The sequence below is a fragment of the Chiloscyllium plagiosum genome, chromosome 5 (genome assembly GCF_004010195.1).
Source record: "Chiloscyllium plagiosum isolate BGI_BamShark_2017 chromosome 5, ASM401019v2, whole genome shotgun sequence".
Classification (NCBI taxonomy): Eukaryota; Metazoa; Chordata; class Chondrichthyes; order Orectolobiformes; family Hemiscylliidae; genus Chiloscyllium; species Chiloscyllium plagiosum.
In genome coordinates, this window is record NC_057714.1 from 43,616,952 (window position 1) to 43,638,319 (window position 21,368).

General features: G+C 41.4%; 1 long non-coding RNA gene across 2 annotated transcripts in view; it reads left to right on the plus strand.

Moving 5' to 3' along the window:
• Window positions 1-5,443, plus strand: part of LOC122549837 — a 49,219-nt gene extending 43,776 nt beyond the window's left edge. For both annotated transcript variants that reach the window (XR_006311678.1, XR_006311677.1), the window contains 2 exons: window positions 2,271-2,316; window positions 3,660-5,443. This is a non-coding gene — a long non-coding RNA (uncharacterized LOC122549837). The remainder of the gene's footprint in view (window positions 1-2,270; window positions 2,317-3,659) is intronic.
• Window positions 5,444-21,368: the final 15,925 nt, after the last annotated feature.

Below are 21,368 nucleotides of genomic sequence, written 5' to 3' on the forward strand. Positions count from 1 at the left end.
TCCACCTTATGTAAGCTACCTTTTTCCTTTTGACGAGAATCTCCACCGCTCTCATCATCCAAGGTTTCTTTATCTTACCACTTCTTGCCTGTCTCAGAGGGACATATTTATTCATCACTTGCAACAACTGTTCCTTAAACAGTCTCCACATGTCTATAGTGCCTTTACCATGGAACAATTGCTCCCAATCCATGCTTCCTAACTCTTGTCTAATCGCATCATAGTTTCCTCTTCCCCAATCAAATATCCTCCCATTTTGCCCAATCCTCTCCTTCTCCATAGCTATGTAGAATGTGAGGCAGTTGTGGTCACTATCTCCAAAATGCTCTCCCACCACAAGATCTGATACCTGCCCCGGCTCGTTTCCGAGCACCAAGTCTAGAACGGCCTCTCCCCTCGTCGACCTGTCAACGTATTGAGTTAGGAAACCCTCCTGAACACACCTTACAAGAACAGCTCCATTCAAATCTTCTGCTCGAAGGAGGTTTCAATCGATATTGGGAAAGTTAAAGTCACCCATTACAACAACCCTACTACGTCCACACTTTTCCAAACTCTGCCGACCTATGCTTTCTTCTATCTCCCTGCTGCTATTGGGGGGCCTATAGTAAACCCCTAACGAGGTGACTGCTCCCTTGCTGTTCCTAATTTCCACCCATACTGACTCGGTAGGCAGATCTTCCTCGACAATGGAAGCTTCTGTAGCTGTGATACCCTCTCTGATTAGTAGTGCTACACCCCCTCCTCTTTTTCCCCCCTCCCTGTTCTTTTTAAATGCTCTAGACCCTGGGACATCCAGCAACCATTCCTGCCCCTGAGAAACCCATGTCTCTGTTATGGCCACAACATCACAGCACCAGGTACTGATCCATGCTCTAAGTTCATCACTTTTATTTCTGATACTCCTTGCGTTAAAGCAAACACACTTTAACTGATCCCTTGGTTCCTTCCCAGGAAAATCCTTCCCGCTAGCTGGTCTACTTCTTGCTCTTGCCTCATCTGCATCAACTCTCACCTCTGGTATACAGCTCAGGTTCCCATCCCCCTGCCATACTAGTTTAAACCCTCTAGAACTACTCGAGCACACCTTCCACCCAGGACATTGGTCCCCTTCCAGTTCAGATGCAACCCATCCTTCTTGTACAGGTTCCACCTTCCCCAGAAGGCATCCCTTCTGGATGCCTTCTGGAGGTTACTTCTTTGAAGGTCCTCTGGCTAATTTTCCACTGAGTTCCCTAAATTCTGATTGCAGAACTACAGTTCTCGGCATGTATCATTGATACTAATATGGGCTACAGACTCAGGCAGATCACCTTCCCCAGAAGCAATGTCCTGCAGCAATGCGACATCCTTGATCCTGGCACCATGGAGATAACATACCATTCTTGAGTCACGGTGACAGCCACAGAAATGCCTGTTTGTTCCCATAACTAATGAATCCCTTACCATGAGTGTCCTTCCATTCAACATCCTTCCTTCCTGTGTGGCTGGCCCACCAGTGGTGCCATGTTTCTGCTGCTTGCTGCAGTTCTGTGGAACCATTCTGTTCACTACTATCTGGAATGGAAAACCAGATCTCCATTGGGATTTAGGGGACACTTGCATGAACTACCGAGCAGTCTTGAAGTCTCTGGTGGTCACCATGCCCTATCTGCCTACATGGGCCTAACCAGCAATGCTACCACCTCTCTAGGCACGGTAAGGTGTTAGTAACTGGTATTTCACTTCATGTCAAGAATGAAAGAATGGAAATATTTTCTCTGATGAATGGGCCCTATATTAAACCTGAGAATGGTTACCACTTTGTTTTACTCCCACCAAAAACATACAGCTTAACAACACAAATGCTATTTACTTACCAGGATTAACATCCTGGAGGATATCAGTTTAATTGCAGCATCTGTTTAAAGGAATCCTGAAGGTACTGTTGAATTTCCGGTGGGAATGTCTCAGTATCCTTTCCCAGATCTTACTGAATGATGACTGGGGTCTGAGTATAACGTGGCTTCACTTGAACACTGACTCAGTAATCCATGGAACCACTATTTCCAACAGTGGAAATCCAGATGGAGTATTATATTCCCCAATGTATTTACTCATTTTGGTAAATTAGACTGATGGCATGTCAAGTTGACCCATCAATAAAAGAGACAAATTATTTATGTCCCTATCTATTTTGTTTCTTTAAAAACTGACTGACTTTGGGTTCATGGTGTTTTAACTGATTAATAGGAATCTGCTTGTATCACTTTTTCTTTTCTGCCCAACAGGAAGATGATTAGCTGTGGCAACAAATAACCAGACCTTCCCAAATTGGTAAGAACTTCATAACTGCATTATTTTGTGAATTAAAACCTTGGAGGTGATACTTGCCTTCAGGGTGAAATTGGATTGGTTTGAATGCTGCAAGTCACAGTGGAATCTCAAGTCCTCATATTGTTTGTTTTTTAAATCTAACTTCACATGGAGTTTTCATCATGACTTCAAGAATATGGTCAGGTATGTCCAGGGATTATACAATTGTAATGGAGGAAAATTCTCTGCATCAATCCCAACAGCTTGCAGTTATTCAACATCTTTGACAAAAAAATGTCCTGAGCTGTTCCACAGAACTGTGTCAGAGAAATTGGGGAAGTGTCAGAGAATGCCAATACAAGGAGGGAAATTGGCAGGACTAACTAAATATCTGGCTTTTAGCAAAGAGTTTAAAGAAGGGGAGTGATCTGGAGAGATTTAGTCAGGAATTTACAAAAACAAAAGTGTGAAGTGGTTAAGACATGGCTGAAAATGATGGGGCAAATGTGAGCAATGCCCAAGATTCAGGCATTGCCTGGGCTGCTGGTTAATGTTGGAGCTGTTACAGAGAGGGAGTGTTCAAGACCGTGAGGGATTGAAACAGGGGTTGAGAATTTTAAATTTGTGGATAGAAAATAATTTGTGATAAAACCTCAGAGTGTGTCCTGTCAAAGTTGATCTAATTCATATCAAAAATAACAAACATCTTAGTTCTTACCATAAGAGAATGTATTTTTTTTTAAGATAGTTGATTACTGCATGATTAACATATTCTACCTGTCCAAAGCATTGATAGTGGTATACATCATAAAGTTTTAGTTTTACCTTGAAGACTTCCCAAAGTTTTTGTCTCCGCTCCATTGTAAAGCTCGAAACCCAAATCTGATACTGTAGGAAGGGGCTCCTCCCATCTCCTGGACATAAGATTAATCTGAAGGATGACTGTAACCTCTGAAGAGGTTTTAGGTACCAGCAAACATTCCATCCATTTGAGGAGAAGGTTCTTGATGACATGCAGATTTATTCCCTTTTGCAGATTTGGTCGCTGGTCTGTCCCAGCCACCTGGATGACTGACCAAATGTCAAATTGCTGTTCTTTAAATTGGCCCTTTGAATGTGGTCTTAATGTCTAGGAACATGTAGGTCCAATACACAGTTCACTTTGAAGTTTAATGTCACTGGGCTGTACATTTGCTCTGCTCATGTTGGAAGTGGTGTAACAGTACCACTAAAAGGCACAAGAAACTGACTTATTTGCATTCTCAACTTTCCCATCCTTTTTGAGTATAAACTAAAATCAGATTTTGTACCTCAAACATGTCAATTAATTGTGACATTATTTTTCATTTCTAATTGAATTCTAGGATCTCTGCAGTAACAAGGCGGAAAACAGGATTTTGACTCTGGACGTGTGTTTTACCCACAATTCTGTTGTCTTTCAGCATTTCAACAAAATTCCACACAAGGAACATCTTGTTTTACGATACAAAGGATGTACCATGTCTAAGATGTATTTTGGCTTTCTGTCACCTTCATCTTCAGATATGTTCAACCTCAAATCTGATTTAGTTTGTCTTAAGTGAACAATTTTAATAATTTCTTAAGCAGCATAGTTTCTTTCTTCATCTAACCTGAGAGCTTGAGTGACCTTTGACATTCCTCCATTGATATTTAATACTCCTGGGATAATCAATCTTGTCAAAATTATTTCACCATTTTTAATGCTCATCCTTATGCAGGTCTCATGTCCTTGAACTTTCCATAGACAAGAGCTGATTTAAGAATTATTATATAAATATTACATTTTGAGCTGTATTATCAGAAACCAGTTCATCTGGAATCGCATCCCATTGAAACCTTGTTTATGGAGTTTAATTTTTAAAAATCCAGAAAACAAACAGAATCCAGATATATTTTTGCTTATTTTAAGATGTTTCCATATCAACTAGGTTTTGTTCAAGTTTTACAATAAAATTATGTCAACTTTATTTGTGTCTCAACATAGGTTTCTTTAATAGTGTCGTGATTTGCTAAATGTTTCTTTTGCTTTTCATGAATTGCTCTTTTCACTACTTTAACATCAAAGTGCAGCCTACTCTTTAATCAAAAATAAAAAAAATATTGGATGCAGAAATTTGGTACACATATAAATGTTTTTAGAGGTGCTCAACAGGTCAGGTAGCAGCTGCAAAAAAGCAGACGTCAGGCAATGAATTGTACATGGGATCTTTCATCAGAACCCAAAACATTCACAAATTTGTACTGTCTTTTCCTGATTCGCTTGCAGAATTTACTTCTTTTTGCTTTAACTTACTGAAATTTTAAGTAGTTTCAGTACACTCCTCTATGATCTGCCAGAAGTAATTGCACAACCCAATGAAACTCCTCAGGTCTCTTATGTTGATAGTTACCTCTAAATTCAGTATAAGCTGAACATGGTTATGCTGCATTAGAACTCTGCCCGACATGAATTACTTGTCACTCTCCTATCATCATTTTCTTCTTTGCTTTTATCACAATACAGCTCAGTTGATTCAATGTGTGCTTCAAATTTTGCAAACTGATCAGATCAGGTTTGACTATTTATCACAATGTCAACAAGTGCTTCATGTAGAAAATAATAGTTGTGACTGCTGTGTTAAACTAAATAGTCTGGCATAGTGCATTTAATTAGTTATTGTTATCTGCTGAAACCAACTTGCCTGATTGTCTGACTGGTGGATTTACATCTAAGTAAAAATACATTTATAGCATGCAATCTGCAACATTTCCTTTCCCTAGTTCTAACACCTTTTTGGTGATTGAATTATTTTTAAAAGACAATCCTTATACATAATGACAACTTTAAAAAATACATTTTAGTGTTAAAATATGTAGTTTGTGAAACAGGATTGCTGTGTATGCTGACTGTGCAGATGGTTTGTCATAAATAAACTGAATTTATTATCTTGGTTGGTGGCAGGAAAACAGTGAAAATGAAGCATGTGCCTGTTGCACCAATACATAAAAAAATTCAAAACCAATCAAACAAAGCAGCTCTTTAAAAGATCCAGTGATAAAATATTAGATATGTATCATTCTTCGCAAGAAGTTCCAAATCTTGCTATGTTATTTTCTTTGAAATGGTGATTAAAATTCTAGACTGATACCAACATTTTCTCTCTTTTTGAATCATAGAAGAAGAGACACAATCCACATCTAAGCCTTCCGAAATATTCTTAGAGTAGAAATATATTCTGATTAAGCTTTTGCTGCATTTATTGGATATCACTCATTTTTCTTCAGAAAAATTATGAAAATTAAAGAATGATTTTGATTTTTTAATGTAATGTGTGTGATAAGTGCAATTTGAAAAAATCTGGAGGAATTTAAGATGTGGAGCTTATTTGGTAAGATTTTGCTGTAAGTTGTTTGTACTGCTTTCTTCTTAAATGTTATTTAATTGAAAAAGATATTCACTCAAAATCATTTCCATGCATTTGCTATGTTGACCTATTCACTTATTTCACTTCATATCCACTTCATGATTGTAGGTTAGACAATGACAGTTTTGAACCTTTTATGCATAATAGTTCTGTCTTTACTGATGTGTTCTCAATGATTTCACAGTACCTCCGATGTAAAGATTTTATCCATAAATTACAAACTGTATTTTACTTTATAACCTGTTCTTCAAATATTGCTTGACCAGAAGGTGAGATGTTACAGTATTTGGTGTAAAATAATCTCCGGATTATGAATGCTCTCATATTATAATTACTCCATTCAGGAAGGTATACATTGACAGCTGTCACAATTTTATTGGCTAAAATAACTGATATATTTATTTGTAGCCAAGTACATATATTAAAAAAAGGTTAAAATATTAACACAGCGTAAACATAAATATGCAATGCTTGGGAAATGGTTGAAATAGCCTTTGATAAGCAGCCTTCAGAAGAGATTTGAAAAGTTTTCAACTGTTGTGTTATCTCACACTATTGTAGAACTACAGAATTGAAACAATTTTGTTTTAATGTATTGAATTCCATTGAAATCCTACTTCAGGCAAATTGAAGGCATTTTCAGTGAGGAGTCCTGTTCATTTGGGACATGTTTGGTAATCATAGGTGCCAAGGTCTTCAGGCTGGCCCTTTGTTCTTCAGGCTGATGGTCCATGAAATATTGAACTTTGCCCAGCACCCTCCAACCCCCTCCCCACTGTTGACTGTTCCCCCTCACTGGATGTCTACAATTAGTCAGACTTGAATTACAGTTAGTTAATAATTACACTCATAGAAACAAAAATATACATAAACAATGTAAGAAGAGCAGATTCTCTAAGTCCAGAGCAGGAACCATTTGCAGAGAGAAATAAAACCAATGTTTTATATCAATGGTAGTTTCTGAAGATATTGTTGACCTAAGTAAAACGTTGACCATCTGAGTAATTCTAATATTTTCTATCTTTATTTCAGATTTTCAACATCTACAGTATTTTGCTTTTGCTGTAGAAATAAATGTATTTACAGTTTTCAAATCTGCCGGGACCTTTCCAGAATCAAGGGCTTTTGTACTTCGAGGGTCTCCCTCCCTTCCTGGCGTTTAGCTACAACCTCAGGTCCCTCTGCATCATGCTAGCCTGCAGCTGCTGGGGTCATTATTTAATTTAAACTTTAAAGAGTTGGCGTGAATGTGTCCCCATTTAGAAAGTCTCCCTCTCATTTATTCAAAGGGCATCTTGCTGTTTTTTTAAAGTGCATTAGGGTCTACTACAGATCTTCTGAGATTGAGACCCTGCCCAAACAGCACACCCTCTGGCTTGTGAATTGGTCAATCCAGGGTGGTTTTTGACTATCAATTGATGATATCTGGTTTCTGAAGACTATGAAATATCCTTCTCTCAGTTTCTATTCCTTGGTTTAGGTTGTTGTGATATGACTGAGTGTGTCATTTATTGCAAAAAAAAAGATGAAATTGGAGCTAAGTGGTTAACAGCAAGATTCATTCAGTACAATCATCAGATATGTCACTTTTGCACCTGAAAATCTTCAGACACCCTAACAGTTTCTTATCAATCACACAACCTATTATTAACATAATGCTATTTGAACTTCTGGGATTTGGACTTAAAAAACCAGGTCATAATTCATTATGCATCACTAACTGTATGTAAATGGAAGGCTTTGGTAGACTATTTCAAAGGGCAGATAAGAGACAACTTGGTTTGGTTTGGTTTGCCATTGGTTTGGAGTCACATGTAGGCTAGACCCTGTTAAGAATGGCAGATTTCTTTCCCTTCAGGAAATTAGTGAACCAGCTGGCTTGTTACAACAATTTGTGATAATTGACTTGGTGACTATTACTGAAGCTTGCTCTGTTTTCCAGGTCTATTAATTAATTCAAAGTTTGTGCGAAGATTTGTAGCTCGGGTGCTCGTTGTTGTGGTTCTGTTTGCGAGCTGGGTATTTGTGTTGCAGACGTTTCGTCTCCTGTCTAGGTGACATCCTCAGTGCTTGGGAGCCTCCTGTGAAGCGCTTCTGTGATCTTCCCTTCGGCATTTGTAGTGGTTTGAATCTGCCGCTTCCGGTTGTCAGTTCCAGCTGTCCGTTGCAGTGTATATTGGGTCCAGATCCCTGTGCTTATTGATTGAAACTGTGGATGAATGCCATGCCTCTCGATCTGGTATACCGACCACTGCAATGGACAGCTGGAACTGACAACCGGAAGCGGCAGATTCAAACCACTACAAATGCCGAAGGAAAGATCACAGAAGTGCTTCACAGGAGACTCCCAAGCACTGAGGATGTCACCTAGACAGGGGACGAAACATCTGCAACACAAATTCCCAGCTCGGCGAACAGAACCACAACAACTATTAATTAGTGCCAGAGAGTGAACAGGTCTATCAGTGTTCCAAAATCTATCAATATGCTGAGGATTAAAGAAGTGAGTAATTTCTATCCAGTATTGAATTGGTAAAACTCTTTCACATGACAATAACCACAAGGGGTAAAATGCCTAATATTGGCTGGGATCTATTTTCCATACTTCTTTGAATTCCTTGAGGAACTTGTGTTTGGGCAATTTACAGATTGCCAATCATAAGCAGTCTGGGACACTTTAGTGCATAGCAATTAGATGCGATTTTGGAGATACAGGTTCTTGTTTCAAATCAGATGCCGAATCATGTAGTTAGCTATTGGTCTGTATCTGGTGTTGAGAGGAATTCCCGCCTCGGGCAACTGTCTGTGTGGAGTTTGCACATTCTCCCCCATATCTGCGTGGGTTTCCTCCGGGTGCTCCAGTTTCCTCCCACAGTCCAAAGATGTGCAGGTTAGGTGAATTGGCCATGATAGATAGCCCATAGTGTCAGGTGCATTAGTCAGGGGTGAATGTAGGGGAATGAGTCTGGGTGGGTTGCTCTTCGGAGGGTTGGTGTGGACTTGTTGGGACAAAGGGCCTGTTTCCACACTGTAGTGAATCTAATCTAATCTAATCTAATCTAATCTAATCCTCCAGGGTCTGATGTTTTATTCTGTAAGGGACTAGCTGACCTTACCATGGGTACAATCTGTATATGACAATTACCTTCTCTGGGCAGAGCTCAGTGACATTGACTAGGGCCTGTGATCCAATTACAACATCTGCAGTTGAAGGTAATGCCATTTGAACAATGTAGACATGACCAACGCATGGGATCCAGTAATTACCTGGCAATTACATCTCAACCTCAGACTCATAACCAAGCTTTGGTATCCTGGTATAAGAAGTTGAACTGAAGTTATTCCAGCTTCAGACTATGGCCAAATGGGGGTTCATATCATTAGGATTGAAGAAGTAACTTATTTCTATCTAATATGGAATTGGTAAAACTCTTTCAGCATGTCAATAATAACAAGGGGTGGTATGTCTATTATTGGCTGGGATCTATTCTCAACTTCCAAACATTAAGGATCTTTCTAATCATGCATTCACAAGAAGAAATTAAGTCATTTTCACCTTTAATATGTTTACAAAGCATTTTGAAGTAATTGTAGCAGTTATTATAAATGCTACATTAAATAATGCAGAATATGATTTCAAAATTCTCTAGGTTCTGTCAAAGACCTAGTAGATTTGAAAACCATAAATGTATAGGCCAATTAGTCTAACATTTGTCATTGGGAACATGATGGAATTCTTTACAAGGGAATTACTAGTGGGGTATTTGGGTGAACATAATACAAATAAGTAGCAACATGATTTTATGAAAGGAAAATTTATGATAATTCTTCAAGGATGTAACAAAATGAGTAGATAAAGGGAAATAAAAGATGTAGCATATTTAGATTTCCAAAATATATTCAATAAGGTTTCACATAAAAGATTACTACATAAGTTAAGAGCGAGTGATTTTGCCAATAATATACCAGTATTGATAGAGGATTGGCTAGTGAATAAGAATCAGTTTCAGATTGGAAAACTGTAACTTGTGGAGTGTCACATGGATCAGTTATGGAACCTCTAGCTTAGTTCCCTCTCGAAAGTATAGATAAGCACAGCAGCACAGGAATGTTGTGTGTATTATAATAGGCTACACACAATGGTAATGTTCATTGTGAGAAAGGTGAGCGGGAATGTTAAACACCAAATGCACAATGTCAAACAGCTTGAGAGACAAAGAACAGGAAAAACGTTCAAGGTGGATTGGAGGAGCAACAAGTGTGAGAGATGTCAGTATCATCAGAGTTAAGCTGCTAAATGAGATAAATTAATTAATTAAGTGACTGAATAGCTATAAGGGGGGATCATATTTTCCCTAGGATGTTGAAGGCCAAGGGGTGATTTTATAGAAGTCTTGAAAATCATGAGGTGCATGGATATGATGAATAGACAAGGCCTTTTCCCCACAGTAGTGGGGTCCAAAACTAGAGGGCATAAGTTTAAAGTGAGAGGGGAAAGATTTAAAAAGGATCTAAGGGGCAACTTCTTCATGTAAGGGGCAGTGCATGTATGGTATGAGCTGCCAGAGGAAGTAGTGGAGTTTGATATAGTTACAAAATTTAAAAGGCATCTGGATGGGTCAAATGCTGGCAAATGGGATTAGGTTCATTTAGAATATCTGGTCGGCATGGACAAGTTAAACCGAGGGGTCTGATTCCATGCTGTACATCTCTTTGACTCTATGTGGACCTGTGTATGAATTGAGCTCTATGAGTGAGTAGCCAATAACCTCTACCCACAAAACAAAAAGTTTAATTTACCAACAAGTTTAGATCCTATCTGATATTAGTGGCAACGAATTAATGTCTAAATAAGAAGATAGGAAATTAAGAAGTCTTTTTCAGATGAAAGATTGCAAATTTGAGATACTTTTGAGAAGAACAGCTGAAACCAAGTACAAAATATCAAGTTAGGATTTTCTATTGATGCTCTGTGAAACTGAAATGTATGATAAATTTTAAAATGGAGCAAAGATATAGGCACAGGTTATATCCTTACGGTATAGAAAAATAGCAGCAGGAGTAGGCCATTCAGCCCCTCCATCTTGTTCTGCTATTCAATGAGATCATGGCTGATCTGTGGATTAACTCCATATATCTGATCATTGCATTGAGTATAGAAGTTTGGATATAATGTGTCTGTGCAAGAAATTGGTGAAGCCCCTTTTAGAATACTGCATTCAATTCTGGTCTACCTGCTACAGGAAGGGTGTTATTAAACTTAAAAGGTTCAGACAAGGATGTTGGCAGGGTTAGAGGGTCTGAGCTATAGGGAGAGGCTGAATAGGCTAGCGCTTTTTTCCCTGGAGCGTCGGAGGCTGAGAGGTCACCTTATAGAGGTTTACAAAATTATGAGGGGCATGGATAGGATAAATAGCCAAGGTTTTTTCCCCAGTGTAGGGAAGTCCAAAACTAGAGGGCATAGGTTTAAGGTGAGAGGGGAAAGGTTGAAAAAGGGACCTAATGAGCAACTTTTTCACGCAGAGGGTGGTGCGTGTATGAAGCAAATTGCCAGAGGTTGTGGAGGAGGCAGGTACAATTGCAACATTTAAAAGACATCTACTTGGGTATATGAATAGGAAGATTTTAGAGGGGTATGGGTCAAATGCTGGCAAATGGGACTAGATCAATTTAGGATATTTGGTCAGCGCAGATGAGATGGACCAAAGGGTCTGTTTTTGTGCTGTATAATTTTATGACACCATGACCTTTGCTTAACAGAAAATTATCTGTCTCAGATTTAAAATTAACAACTGATCCTGCATCCACTACCATTTATGAAAGAGAGTTCCAACTATCTACCACCTGGTGTTTAGAAGTGCCTCCTAACATCTCTCTTCATCATTCTGGCCTTAATTTTCAGACCATGCTCTCTAGTTCTAGAATCCTAAATGAGTGGAAATGGTTCACCTTTATTTACCCTGTATTTTCCTGTAAATATTTTGAAGACTTCAATTAGATCACCCATTAAATTTCTAAATTGTGCAGAAAACAGACTTAATTTGTGCAATCTGTCAGAGGAAGTGGTAAATGCAGGTACATATACAATAGTGCAAAGCTGTGCAGTTTAGGTGAATTGGCCATGCTAAATTGCCCATAGTGTCCAGGGTGTACAGGTTAAGTGGATTAGCCATGGGAAATGTGGGGTTATAGGGAGAGGAAGGGGTGGTGGTCTGGGTGGGAGGATCTTTGGAGAGTTGGTGTGGACTCAATGGGCCGACTGGCTTGCTTCCACACTGTAGGGATTTTATGTGCTTTGATTCTATGACATTTAATAGACATTTGGACAGGTACATGAATAGGAAAGATTTAGGGGGATCATGGTGAAATACAGGAAAGTGGGACTAGTTTACTTGGTCATCTACATGAATGAGTTGGACCAATGGGTCTGTTTCTGTCCTGTATGACTTTAGGTCTCTACATCATACTATCTCCAAGACTAATATATCCTTCCAAAGGTGTAGCGACCAGGTCCACTCACAGAACTCCAAGTGGGGTCTAACTAGGGTTTTGTATAATTGCAGCATAATCTCTGCGTTCTTGTACTGCAGTGCCCTAGACATAAAGGGCAGCTTTCCATTAGCTTTCTTGTTTATTTTCTGTACTTCATGTCCTTCAGTGAAGGAAATCTGCCAGCCTTACCTGGTTTGGCCTATATGTTACTCCAGATTACTACAGCAATATGGTTGAGTCTTAACTATCCTCCGTGCAATTAGGGATGGGCAATAAATGCTGGCCTAGTCACTTCACCTTACGAAGGAGCAGCGCTCCGAAAGCTTGTGATTTCAAATAAACCTGTTGGACTATAACCCGGTGTCGCGTGACTTCTGACTTTGGCCGAGTCAGTAACATTTACATCTGTGAATGAATAAAAACAATCTGTGACATTTTAAAGACCTATGCACCTGAACGCTCAAGTCTCACTGGACATCCATTGTATTTAACTTCAAACCATCCAGAAAGTACCCTGGTCTGTCCGTTTTTCCATCCGAAATGGATAACCTCACATTTGTTTACATTGAAATCCATCTGCCCCAGTTTTGCCCATTCACCTAGTTATGCATTAAACATTCTGATCAATTAAATGTATGTGAGGCATGGTCAGGTTTAGAAAGCCACATGGTTATTCCATAGAAGAATCTATAACGTAATTTAACAGATTATATGCAAGACTGAAAACATTCTGCATGTAGATTCTAACCTGAGCGCTTACCTTTAAATAGTTGAACTATACAGAAGTGATGAACATAGATAGATCCCTAGTATTAACTAAAATTAAAATTTCAGAATGCAATCTGCTGTTGAAACTGGTGGCTGAACAATGAATAAAATATTTGAAGAACATTCATACCATTGGCTTTCATGGCTCAAATGGACCATTCAGCAGTAAAGAATGAAGGTTGACCGCTCAATTACACTACCTTTATCCCTTGTAGCTTTTATTTATCTATGTGTCAGCAAATTTAGCAACCAGATCTTCATCCAAATAATTTATATAATTTGTGAAAGATTGAGGCCTCAGGATTGAGTCAAATGGCACACAGCTCATTACATGTAGCGAACCAAAAAAATGATCCATTTATGACTAGTCTCTGTTTCTTGATTGATAACCAAACTTATTAACTTTGTCAATATGTTATGTCATGAGATTTTGCTTTCCAAAATAATCTTTGATGTAGTATCTTATCAAATGTCATCTAGAAATCTTAAACAGACTACATCCACCAGTTTCTCATAGTCCACAAAACAAATTCCTACCTCAGAAAATTCTAATAAATTCACAGAACCATATTGACTCTGCCTGAGTTGCACTGAATATTTCTAAGTCCCTTGCTTTAACGTCTTTAATAGCTTTTAACATTTTAGCGATGACAGATGTTAACTGACCTAAGTTGTACTGTTTTCTGTCTCCCTTCCTGTTTGCAGAAAGGAATGACATTTGCTATTTTCAGCTGTCACAGCACTTCCTCAGAATCTCAGGAATTTTACTAGCCACTTCTTTTCAGAGCCGAGCATGAAGTCCATCAAGGCCAACAGCTCCAAACATTTTCTCAGTACCATTTTGATGATTTTCCTGCGTTCCTTTCTCCCTTCCATTTCTTGATTTAAAGTTATTTTTGGGATGATACTTATATTCTCTGTAGTGAAGACCAATGCAAAATACCTGGTTAATTCATCTGCCATCTCCTTAATTTCCTTTTATTATTCCACAGACTCATTTTCTATGTTGACAATGTTAATGACTTTTTAACTATCTATATAAACTCTTACTATTTGTTTTATATTTCTAACTAGTATTCTCTTGTATTTTATTTTCGCACTCCTTACTAACCTTTTTAATAATCATTGCTTTTTAAAAATATTCTATGTAATCTTCATGTTTCCCTCATTTATCTTTAAACTAGTCATTCATTATCTAATCTTATTTGCACTATGCTAATAGATAAATTATTACCACTGAGCTTCTGCTTTTCAATTTGGAAGTGGGCAAGCAACACAGCCTTCTAGATTCTTGCTCTTTGCTATAGAGAATGGTGTCAATATTCCCCACTATACCCTCCCCTAGAGCCACTCTCATTCTAACAGCCCCCTGCACCATGGTCAGTAAGTCTAGCCACCCTGCAGCTCTCGCTCTCATCCAAACTAGCTGAAAGTACCTCAGACCTGGGTGAGATTCCTCCACTTTCTGCGCCCCCTTACCTGACTCATTCACAATCACACCTTCCTGTCACTGATCAGTGACCAAACCAGAAGATCCTGTCCCACAGTGTGACCACTTCCTCCCAAAAAATGTCCAGGTATATTTCCTCTTCCTGCTGCATCATGATGTCTGCAGGTCATAAACACTGCTTTCGGATTCTTTTAGTCACAGACAGTTAATGAATAAAACATAGAATCTTGTGGTTGCAATTCTTTTAATTGGTAACTAGAAGTTAAACTTTGTTTCTAATATTTGCTGGTCTCAACCATGATCAAAACATGGTGTAATGTGATGTTTCTGCTGCAGGACATGCATGAGGAGGCTTCCTCTAAAAGATTTCATTCCCTCGGAGGGTACAGGATGTACAGTCATACAGGCATTTAAATACCTCCACTTGGTGGATCCACATATAACTTAAACAACAAGTAATTCAACAATTCAATGGGATGGGATGCTCTTCAGAGGGTCAGTGTGAACTCAATGGCCCGAATAGCCTGCTTCCATGCTCTAGGGATTCTGTGACTCTATATGCTATAGAGACTAAGAGGTTGCCTCTTGAGTTTCAAGCATGTCTTTGAAATGACTCCATGCAGGCCCTGACAACAGACATGTAGATTTTGATTGCCAGTTTGTCAGGTACATTTAAGGAGGAACATAGATTCTTTATCCATGGCTTTACAACATGTCACTAATCTTCAACAATCCTGCCTGTACCAGAATGATAAAAGTGGTGCTGGCTCAGGAGGGAAACGGTAATGAATGGAGAAATGGAAACCGAATTTTCATTAGAAACGCTCCCAATTCTCTTCCGCTGCCTCACTCTCAACCAATACCTGATATGCTGCCTCACACGCTTTTGCTGGGGCAATCCTGAGAACGTTAGTTAGGAGCATCTCAGCATTCACAGCAGGGGTGCCAGCAACCCGAACTCCTACTGAAACCACACAGAACACAGCAAACAGATATGGAAGAAATGAAAGTTAAAGAAATTGTAATTCACTGATTTGTATTAACAATATGGTTGCTTCCTGATGGCCAGCTCATTTTCTTAGTTATTTTATGGCAAATTAGATGCAAGAAGGATGGATGTACAGTTGCTGGATGAGTGGTTGAAGAACTTTTTCCTGTGAAGTGGGTAAGGTGAGGAATAGCTAATAGAATTGCATTGGTTTTATTTTCCTATGCAAGTCAATATTAGCTGAATATTTGAGCTGTTTGGGGAAATGAACTGGAATGTACACAGCTCATCTGGCTGAGCCTGCAGATGTCTGCAATTACCAAACACAGGAACTACAGCCTGAATGAAGAAGTACTGCTTTTCTAAGAGCTCAAGGAAGCTGAACCTATGTCTGAAAATCCTGTGATGTGGGCATGCGTCTCGAGTGACCTCAGCGCGTTTCCGATGTAGCTCCCTCTAGTGCTTGTGCACGACACATGGATAATGATGATCGACCTCCTTATGAAGAACCCTGTTAAACATACTCAACATTGCTCCTGCCTGACGGTTATCAATGTGAAATTCTTGAGTTTAAGGAAAGCTGCTTTCATGTTAGGAACATGAATTTGGTTTCTGTGCTCCAAAGAAGGTTATGCCTTTGTAAAACTCTACATTGTGTATGGCTACCTGCTTCTGGTGCAGCAATGGTGTGTCCTTCCAAGATTGGTTTTATGGGGGGTAGTTCTATGGGAATACTCTATGCGGTAGGGATGTGGAGTAAAGAGTTAAATGTAGCTTTACTCATGAGCCTATACATAAAGAGCTCTATAACAATGACATCAGATTACATGATCCAGAAGCCTGAGGCTGTAGGGTTCCAGAAGATGTAATTTCTTAACATATCTTGTAAATAGTTATATTTAGTGAAGCATTTTAATGTTCATCTAAAGAATGTAGACCTAACTTTATTTCAGGGGCATCCCTGCTGAATGCTAGAGACTTGTGAAAGGAGCCTATCTTGATATTATGCAGTCATGTGGGTGGATGCCACCCTTCCTAATTTGGACTGCACAGATACAGTTTACAAATTTCTGCATCAGCCTATAAAGGTGAAGAGGTGATGGACATACACCAGCTTATTTAAAAGAACAAGCACCAAACCTGCAGTTTATGTAACTTTGTAGAATTTCTGCTATTCCATATTACTTCAAATTGTGAGTGGAAGGTAGTCATTGCATGTTTATGCACACATAAGGAAATATGTATTGACATTGGGGTCAAAGAGTAGAGTTCTGAGCTGTAGACTTGTTATGTTTCACTTTATGAAGAAGCAAACAGGGCACTCAGTAGAACATATGCTTTCACCTCATTGTGTTAACTCAACATTATTACAATTGCATAGCTTTTACTTAAGGCTCTTCTGGGCCTGTTAGATGCTATGCAACCATGAAACTGGGAAAAAAGGAGCCATTTTAGTGAGCAGCCTGCTCACAAAGGAATCCTCAAGATCATTAACATACAATAACCTGCATTGCAAACTCTGCTTATGTTTTGACAGCTGAGACAAATTGCACCACAGCCCTAATATAACCAAAATATTCAAACAAAAATCAATAACATTCTAAATATATCAACCCACAACATTCTAAAGAAAATCCAATTTATCACGTCTCTCAATGTTAAAGGATTGTTTAACAAATGGTCAAGTCTGGATTAGCGACACTAAAATCTAAACAGTCTTTCTTATACCATGCAATATCTAAAAAGCAATTTTGTTGAAATCCATATATTAATTGATAAGACTGCAGGCAAACAATCAGGGATTAAGTCATTCAGTCATAGAGGTAATAAATCTAAAAGATTTTGGTCTCCAACTTCATCAACTGGCTGTCAGGAATTTCACATTGGTGACATTTCTTGCAGCTCTGACAAGATTTCTGCTGTAGGCTCCGAGAATTCAGCAAGACAAAAGTGAGGACTGCAGATGCTGGAAACCAGAATTTAGATCAGAGTGGTGCTGGAAAAGCACAGCAGGTCAGGCAGCAGCCGAGGAGCAGGAAAATCGACATTTTGGGCAAAAGCCCTTTATCGAGGCTTTTGCCCGAAACGTTGATTTTCCTGCTCCTCGGATGCTGCCTGACTTGCTGTGCTTTACCAGCACCACTCTGATCTAAACTCCAAGAAATCAGCAGCCTGGCCACTTGCTCACTTTGATCTTTGAGTGTGATCCTTGAGGTGCAAGATACACACAGATAGGATACCCCAAGATGACGGATGGCAGGGTCAGCGGCATTTGGCTCCTGAGCGCTGGGCTCAGCTGGTCATGGGCTCATGCAGTGGGTCTGGCCACATCCACATGGCTCCTTTGTTGTCTTTCCAGCTGGGTGTCATGGCATGTTCATTTTGGGTTCATTTGCCCCAAGGCCTCCTCCTGATGTCCTTCTGCAGGAGGCGGGGGCCCTGGGTATCTCCATCCCTGCTCCATCTCGGGCGGCAACAGCGGAATTTGAGCCTGGACCCCACTGGGCAACTCAGAGCCAGGACCTGTCATTTGATGCCCAGCTCAGAGGCAATGGGCATGGAAGCCATGCCATTGGTGGCAGCAGAAAAGGAACACCAGCCCAGGAACCCTGGGACAATGTCAGATGGCAGTGACTGGAGGAGCAGAGAGTGTGAAGTCTACAGAGAGGGCAAGATGAACATTTGAAGTGGTTTCAGTAACTTCGATTTAATATCAATTTATTCAATATTTCACAATTTACACAATTTATTAATTCATTCTGTAATCCAAGATGATGCCGGAGCATGGCGAGGTTATACACTCGTATCTAGGTACGAGTGACAATATTAAATAAATCTATATTTAAATCTAAAGATTGTCTTAAGAAGAGTAGGTTGGGTGCACCTCAGTGCTGTTCATTTGCTTTTTTGTGTTTACTCCTTTCGCCCATCAGCTAGAGCCAGCAGGTACACAGTAATTCATCTTGACTTACCCGTTTAATCAGGTACAAAGCCAGGAAGCTTGCCCTCATTGTCTGACATCATCAGTCAAGGGGATGGACATATAACTGTGCCTACTTGATGTGCCAGCAGCATATGCACTAAACCTACTCCACCATGTTTCAAGCAAATGGTTATGTTTCAAATTCTAAGGGGAGAAGCCCTCAGTTATGTTAAGGGAGGCCAGGGACCCGGCACAGTAAGCTCAACAGCCTCCTCAGGTATCTATCTAGGGACTTGGGGACAGCCTCTCAGGGCAGTCACAGTCAGGGTGCTGACTCGTAGGGGCTGAAGAGCCAAACGTCTGGCAGCATACCACCCTTCCAGTCTCTTTCTGGCCTAGTGTGGGTCTGGTAAGCCTCTACATGCTGGTAGTGACTTTCTGCCTTCAGACCCTGCGACAATATCTTTATGTTGAACCTCCCACACAGTGGTGCCCTTAATGCCACGAATTGCCTGAATTTCATTTGGTCCAGACAATGATTTGGGACATGGTCAGCTTGTGTCAGAGCACTCTCCCTACAGGAAGTAGGCCGTAATCAGGGATCGACTGCTCAGCAGCAGGTTCCTCTGTCAGTTGGGTTTCCGCTGGCTGGTAGAGGAGAGGACTCGGGACACTGGGCTGACCAGGCTCTGGACACTGGGATAACCAGGCTCAGGACACTGGGATTACCAGACTCCAGACACTGGGATGACCAGGCTCTGGACACTGGGATAACCAGGCTGCAGACACTGGGATGACCAGGCTCAGGACACTGGGATAACCAGGCTCGGGACACTGGGATAACCAGGCTCAGGACACTGGGATTACCAGATTCCAGACAATGGGATAACCAGACTGTGGACACTGGGCTAATCAGGCTCCAGACACTGGGATAACCAGGCTTCAGATATTGGGATAACCAGGCTCGGGAAACTGGGATAGCCAGACTCCGGACATTGGAATAACCAGGCTGTGGACACTGGGATAACCAGGCTCAGGACACTGGGATAATCAGGCTCTGGACACTGGGATAACCAGGTGGGGGGACACTGGGATAACCAGGCTGCGATAACTGGGATAACCAGGCTGGGGACATGGGGATAACCAGGCTCAGGACACTGGGATAACCAGACTCCAGACACTGGGATGACCAGGCTCGGGACACTGGGATGACCAGGCTGTGGACACTGGGATGACCATGCTTCAGACACTGGGATAACCAGGCTCGGGACATTGGGACAACCAGGCTCCGGACACTGGGATAGCCAGGCTCCGGACACTGGGATGACCAGGCTCCAGACACTAGGATAATCAAGCTCGGGACACTGGAATGACCAGGCTCCGGACACTAGGATAACCAGGCTGGGGACACTGGGGTAACCATCCTCAGGCATGTGTTGGTTGGACAGGCTAGATAACCAGGCGCACGGTGGCACAGTGGCACAGTGGTTAGCGCTGCTGCCTCACAGCGCCAGAGACCCGGGTTCAATTCCCACCTCAGGCGACTGTCTGTGTGGAGTTTGCACACTCCCCATGTCTGCGTGGGTTTCCTCCGGGTGCTCCGGTTTCTTCCCACAGTCCAAAAATGTGCAGGTTAGGGGAATTGGCCATGCTAAATTGCCCATAGTGTTAGGTGAAGGGATAAATGTAGGGGGGTGGGTTGCGCTTCGGCGGGCCGGTGTGGACTTGTCGGGCCGAAGGGCCTGTTTCCACACTGTAAGTAATCTAATCTAATAACATGTGTGCAGTTGGCTGAGAGGATGTTGGTCAAGGTCCAGTGGATGGCCAATGGCCTGAGCGGACTCGGGACACTGGGATAACCAGGCTCCGGACACTGGGATAACCAGGCTCTGGACACTGGGATGACCAGCTTGGGACACTAGGATAACCAGGCTCAGGACACTGGGATAACGAGGCTTGTGACACTGGGATAACCAGGCTTGGGACATTGGGATAACCAGGCTCCGGACACTGGGATAACCAGGCTCTGGACACTTGGATGACCAGCTCGGGACACTGGGATAACCAGGCTCAGGACACTGGGATAACCAGGCTCATGTCACTGAGATACCCAGGCTCTGGACTCTGGGATAACCAGTCTCAGGACACTGGGATAATCAGGCCCGTGACACTGGGATAACTAGGCTCCGAACACTGGGATAACCAGGCTCGAGAAACTGAGATAGCCAGGCTCCGGATGCTAGTATAACCAGGCTCGGGTCACTGGGATAACTAGGCTTGGGACACAGGGATGACCACGCTATGGACACTGGGTAACCAGACTTGGGACACTGGGGTAACCATCCTCAGGCATGTGTTGGTTGGACAGGCTAGATAACATGGGTGCAGTTGGCTGAGAGGGTGTTGGTTAAAGTCCAGTGCATAGCCAATGGCCTGAGCGGACTCAGAGTGTCCTGAACAGTGTAGTCAGCCCTGAGACTGCTCAGAGATTCAAGGTGGATCAGCCGTGTGGAGGGCTTCAAGACAAACAGACCCTCTCCATTGCCTGTCATTGTCCCCAGGCAACGATGGGGGAGATCTTCTACCAAAGGGTCCACCTTCTTTCCATCCGGGATCTGGGATGGGGAGTGTGAGGCACAGCAGTCCCATGTAATAGTAGTTCGAGTGAGTTCACTGGGTTCCAGGTCACATGTTGTTTTTGTGATTTGGGGGAATCAGTTTTCCACATTTATGTTGAACGTGTTTGCTTGCAGCCCCTCTTTAGTTTGTTAAAAGGGCTGCTCTTAAACCTCTCATTGTGCTTTAGCCCCATTCTTGTGATCTATGAATTCACCGTGTAGAGAGGGGCAGGCAGGTCAGAGTGGCCTCCTCATAGGCCTGGCCAAAGTGACCATTAATCTGCAGACAGTGCGCTGTGGAAGGGGTCACAGTGCCTGACTCAGTCATGTCTGGGGTGTCAGTGGAGAGGGAACATGAGGCATGGACACACAATGGAGGTATTTAGAGACTGGTGGGCATCCCAGGTGC